This window comes from Silene latifolia, chromosome 3 (genome assembly GCF_048544455.1).
Source record: "Silene latifolia isolate original U9 population chromosome 3, ASM4854445v1, whole genome shotgun sequence".
In the NCBI taxonomy this organism is placed as follows: Eukaryota; Viridiplantae; Streptophyta; class Magnoliopsida; order Caryophyllales; family Caryophyllaceae; genus Silene; species Silene latifolia.
The window spans coordinates 37,006,044-37,012,385 of record NC_133528.1 but is presented as its reverse complement, the minus strand read 5'-3'; positions in this window follow the sequence as shown (position 1 = coordinate 37,012,385).

Here is a 6,342-nt window from a genome sequence, read left to right as displayed (position 1 = left end):
TGTAAGCAAACTAGCTTGGTGGCTACTAACCAAACCTGATAAAATGTGGGTTCAGTGGGTTCACTATGTATATATGAACGACAGCTCTTGACAAGATTACAGTCCTTCCTCTGAAACAAGCTGGCATTGGAGGAATGCGTGTCAGGTCAAAGATACTATTAAAAATGGTTTTTTAGATGATATAGGTACTAGAGAATACACTGTCAAGGGTTGCTAGAACTGGTCAAGGGAAAGAAATGAGGAAGTGAATTGGTACAAATCAGTCTGGTGTCCTATGGTTGTTCCTAAACATTCTTTCATTGCCCGGTTAATAGCTAATCAGTCTTTGAGACAGAAGGACAAACTATTTAGTTACAATGTGGTACCTGATAACCTTTGTTGCATATGTGCTCTAGCTGTTGAGAGTCACACTCACTTATTTCAGGAACGTCCTTACACCAAACAGGTGTTGTAGAAAATTGATGTTGAGTTACAGGCTCACCTGGGTCCTTCAAATCAGTTGTAGCAGATTATAAGAAGGAGATGGAGCAGGGTGAGGAAAATTGTGACAACAACTGCAATCATTGCAGTCTGGTACACAGTGTGGCTGCAAAGGAATGATGCTTGGCTCAATCACAGGCTCCTTAGCCCATCTGTGGTGGCTGGGCAAATCACTACTTCACTTCGAAATAAAATTAGAACATGTTTCATTAAGTCCATCTCTTATAAAGATGGACTTTGGTTGTGTAAGGTGCATTTGATGTAATATTAGCACAAAATATGAACAAAATGTATGTGTAATGTTGTTTTATCAATGAAAAGCTGATATTTTAGCAAAAAACAAAAAAAAAAAGATTTCATGATTTTCGTGATAATTATAAAGAAAACAATTCCTCCAAGGATGAGGAAGTTCATTATTCTACATGTCTTGAAGATATTCAATCTTTGAAGGAAGTGCTTCTACATGTTAGGAAAGTTCATAATAAATGGGAAGGTAGCACGAATTTCTTAAACTTTTTAAGTAAGCAATCCAACAACAATAGGAAAAATGGTTAGGACATGCGTGTTATGGTCGTAGAGACCACTCTAAATGCAAATCTAATCTTTCTGAACGTGATTTTAGAAAAACAAAACATGTTGATTTAGCTGAGTTACTTGATTTGCAATTATTGTGGTCATACGGGTCATCTCTTAGAAAATTGTGTCTAGAATATGAAAGACTTTGATAAATGTATTAAATTTGCTAAAGCATCTGACACGCTAGTAGAAGATGATATAAGTTTTACTTGTGGACCAGATCGTGAGGAAGAAAGAAATATTAATTTCCGATGGTTCTATGATATAGGATTTGTATATATAAAGAAAGCTAATGAACCTAATATAAATCAGCATCTTAAACAACCTGAAAGACAACAAAGGCCTACAGAGTCCCGTAAGACAAGGGTGCCCCCAAAACAACCATATCCATCCACCAAAGGAAAATAATTAGACAATTTTGGGTAAGGAAAGATATGAGGTTTAGGGTGACTAACATTAAAGGACCCAATCTAGCTTGGGTGCCTAAAAATTGTATATACTTTTTGCAGGTTGTGGTGAAATAAAACAATCAATGGTACCTTGACGGTGGTAAGGTTGGTGTATCATCTTCTCATGCTATTAATGATATTTATCTGATAAGAGATCTCAAGCATAACCTATTTAGTATATCTCAATTGTGCGACAAAGGAAACAAAGTTGTTTTTCATTCTGATACTTGTCGTAATATAATTGAGGGAACAAGTAGTGTTATTCTTGAAGGTCAATGAAAGCGGAATGTTTATATGGTTGATTTAAATGTTATTCCTACTAACTCCTTTACGTGCATAAAAGAAACTCTAGAAGATCCATGTCTATGGCAGAAAAGGTTTGATCACATAAGCTCTCCTATATTGAACAAAAACTCAAAAGGTAGGACTTGGTGGAAGGATCAGATTACCTAAAATCAAGTTTGATCAAGAAAAGCTATGTGATACATGTGCTCGTTGCAAACATGTGAGATCATCATTCAAACCTAAAAGAGTGGTAAGAACGAATCAGGCCTTAGAACTTGTACATATAGATCTATGTGGCCCAATGAAGGTAAGAACTAGAGCCGGATCAAGGTATGTTTTTGTTTTAGTTGATGAAAATTCAAGGTATATATGGCCTATATTTTTGATCTCCAAAAAAGAGACATTCGAAGAGTTTCAATGTTTTATGAAAATCGTTCGTAACAAATATAAGTCCAACCTTGTCTCTATTCGTACTGATCATGACACCGAATTTGACAATCGAGCTTTTATCAAATATTGTAGAGTGAATGGTGTTGGGCATAATTTCTCGGCACCACGAACTCCGCAACAAAATGGTGTTGTTGAACGGATGAATAGAACACTAGAGGACATGGCTCGTACTATGCTCTTATGTAGTGCACTTCCTCGAAATTTCTGGGCGGAGGCAGTTATTACTTCTTACTACATTCATAACCGTGCTATGATTAAACCTATTTTAAAGAAAACTACTTATGAACTTCTTAGAGGTCGAAAATCTAATATATCACATTTGCGATGCTTTGGGTGCAAATATTTTGTTCATAACAATGGCAAAAATAGGTTGAGTAAGTTTGACTGTAGGAGTGATAAGGCTATTTTTACTGGATATTCTGATCATAGCAAGGCTTATATGGTTTTCAATAAAAGAACATTATGCATTGAAGAAAGCTCTCATGTAATCTTTGATGAAAATGACTCAGCTTTTGATAAGCCTGTACAGTATGAAGAAGAAAATACCTGATTTTCTTTTGTCTAGAGATGATCCTCCTGAGCTGGGAGAGGAAGAAAAGGAAATTGAAGGTACTAATGATGAGCCTGAGAATTTTTCAACTGATAAGAGAAAGGGAGCTGAGGTTATAGTTGGTGATACTACAACCTCCTCTCACAACAAGAATTTTGAAACTGAAGTTATAGCTGATGATGTTATAATCTTAAACAAAAATATAGAATCTAGGGTTATAACTAATTCTACTATAACCCCAGGATTGAATTCAGGGGGAACGACTCTTGGATCTCAATCATTTAAAGTAGGAAGCTCAAGTTCAAATGATGATGAAGTACCTCCAGCTTCTAAGAAATGGAAATATAAAGATTCACATCGTATGGATAGCATTTTTGGTAGTTTGAAGAAGGGTGTAGATACCTGTATCTGTCGATATTGGAATTTACAGAAATTCTGCCAGCCACCCGATGACGATAGGACACATATATTCTTAAATGACGTGCTTGTGATATGGATACGTGTAGATACCCGTATTTGTCGATATTGGAATTTATAGAAATCCCGCTAGCCACCTGATGATGATAGGACACATGCATTCTCAAGTGACGTGCTCGTGATATGGATACATCACATGGATGTCAAGCAAGGTTACGATGACGGTTTTAGTTAATTTAAATAGTTATTTAAATTGACATGTTGAATGTTTTAAAATAAATAGTTATTTGTTTCTTTGCATTTTGGTTTTAAAAATTTGTGAATTAAAAGTTTTTATTTAATTTATTTATGTTTTAATTGTTTTTGAAATAAATGGAATTTATATCATTCGGTTTGAATTTAATTAGAATTTCGGGCTTTTATTTACAATTTATCGTTATAAATTGTTTTGAAAGTTTTAATTTGAATTTTAGTTTAAAAGTTGTTTATTTTGATTGAGAAAATCAAAAATGTGTTTTTGTGACGGTTTTTATTTATCATTTTATTTAATTCTAAATTTCTAGTTTTTAAAGCGGTTATAAAACCCGTTTTTGAAGCGCTTTAAGAAGCGATTTTTGATGCGATTTTGGGCCATGTTTGGCACGATTCTCGAAGCAACCAAGAGCCCATTACCTTACCCCACGATCCCATGTTCGAACCCCATCATGGCCATCCCTTCTCTTCCCTTTTCCTCTCCAAAACACGACATAAGCAGCCATACACCTAGACCATTGACCATAACCCAACCTATATATCCATGACTCGAGCCCCCAGGAGCCCAAACAAAGCTGACCCGATCCCCTCTTGCGTGCTCTATTTTTTGCGGCTCTTTGGAGCTCATTTCTTGAGCTCCAAGCACACACACCGACTCTCCTACCCTTTCCCATGAAGTAAGCAATATCCCATATCTCCTATAATTCCATTTAGCCAAATAAGATAGGGAAATCGTCCAAAAAAGATAGAGAAACTCGAGTTTTCTAAAACCGAGTTATATCGCTTTCCTATTCTCCAAGCCATCTTCCGTCTTGCCCTAAGCCTATATAAGCCTCTATTACATCCTACCATGAATACCTAATGCAATACTAATGGAATCATAGCCTCACAACTCGATAAAACACAGCCATCTTCATCCCCTTCCTCACAAAACCGAAACAACACAAAAACAGAGTACCTCGCTGCTCCCTTCGAAAAACCCACTCGAAACCCCATCAAAACACCACCACAATTAACCAAATTTTACATACACAATCTAGGTAGTGCCATTGATTTATTCGTGCCTAAAAGAAACAAATTTGGTAACGTTTTGAGTGTTAAATTGCTCAATACTTTACCTTGCACGGTTTTCAGATGTTTCTGACCAAGACTGTTGTGCTTCGGTTTTAATTGTTTTAAAGCGTTTTCAGTTTGATTTTTTGCTAAAGATCAATACTTTGGAGTTTTAGGATACCAAAACATCTTTTGGTTTGAAACATCGTTGAGTATTGAAGTGGTAGTGATCGTTTGAAGTTCACTGCGCAAAATTGGGTTAAACACATGAAACGTATTTGTTATTTGAATTCGATTTCGTTTGTTGATTTGAAAACCATCGTAGACTTACCAAAACGCTTGCATCTGAGATACATGTAAGCCGAGGGTGACAAAATCACTCCTTTTACCCCTAAATGCAGTTTATTTCGTCTAATTATCACTTTCAATATTTATCGTATTAATTATGTTATTTATGCGATTTTTTTTTTATTGTCGATGTTGAATGAAGGAGGATGGAATTATTATTGCTGAATGCCGGAGGATGGCTTTATTGTTGTGGAATTATTTTCTGATAGGATAATTAGTCAACTATTGCTACTATATGATTTGTTTAAACATGTTTGTTCTTATTTATGCGAGATTTGAATTCACATGTTTATCGTTAATTAGCATGTTGTTATTGCAATTCTGAAATAATTGTCATATGTTTCGATGGTTAGATATAATCAATGAAATTGATTATTTTAATTTTCACATGAATTGTTCACATGTTATTTTAATTAATTGGATATGATTAATTAGAATTGCTTGAAATCACATGAATAGGAATTGTTTGTGTCGATTTGCTTATCTCATGAGTATGTCGTGTATGAGTACTATATGACAAGTTTTCCCATGTTCAATTAGGGTTTGGTATGAATCCTATGCTTTGGTCATTCACATGTTCAATTTAGTTATGAAATAATTAAATTAGAATTGCATGTTTGTTTTAATTGAGCTAATTATGAAACAACTGGTTTTAATTTGCAAATAATTACTTTTAGATTATGAGAATCGGTTAAATGCTACATTTATATGTTTTATAATTCATGGATTTTATTTGGTATTTTTTGCAATTAATTTGAATCGTTTGAATAACAATTGGAATTAAATTGTGAAATATGTGCTGAACCCGTACAGTGCACGGCTCTGATCAGGCCACAGGAGGTCGCCTAACCCATACAGTGCATCAGTCTATTTGTTTTGTGTTTATTGCCTCTTATTTATTGTAATTGAATTGTTTTAATTGCAATTTCGATTCTAAAAATTATGCAATTAATTTCTAAATATGTAGTTTATTTCAAGATTCTTATGTAGTTACATTGAATTGTTTACATTTGGATTAAATCACATGTTTATTCGTGCTTTGCTTTATTTGTTTCTTCATGGTTTTTGCAATTGCTGTTGTAATCTAACCCATGTTGTTTGCAGCGCCGCTTGAGTAAGAAGTTTCTTTCTCTCCTTTTTGGTTGTTTGTTTGCTAGAATAGCTAATGAACGCACATGCTAAAATAACTTGGACAAAGTAATTTTTGCATTAAACATGACATAGAATGACTGTCATATGTTAGGGTTTAATATGAATGGATGCATATCGATAAATACTAGTTCAGTTAATATCAGCCATTGTCTGACTAAGTAGAGGTCGTTATTTACAACGAACGGGGTTGGGTGTTTGAATGAGCTTCACAACATGTAATTTCACGCGAATCCATTTTCTCTAAAAAGGTTTCTGAGTTTTCCTTAAAACTCGGTGGCGACTCCAGGTGTTTATAAAACCCCCGTCGATTATCAAATTCCCACATCCACA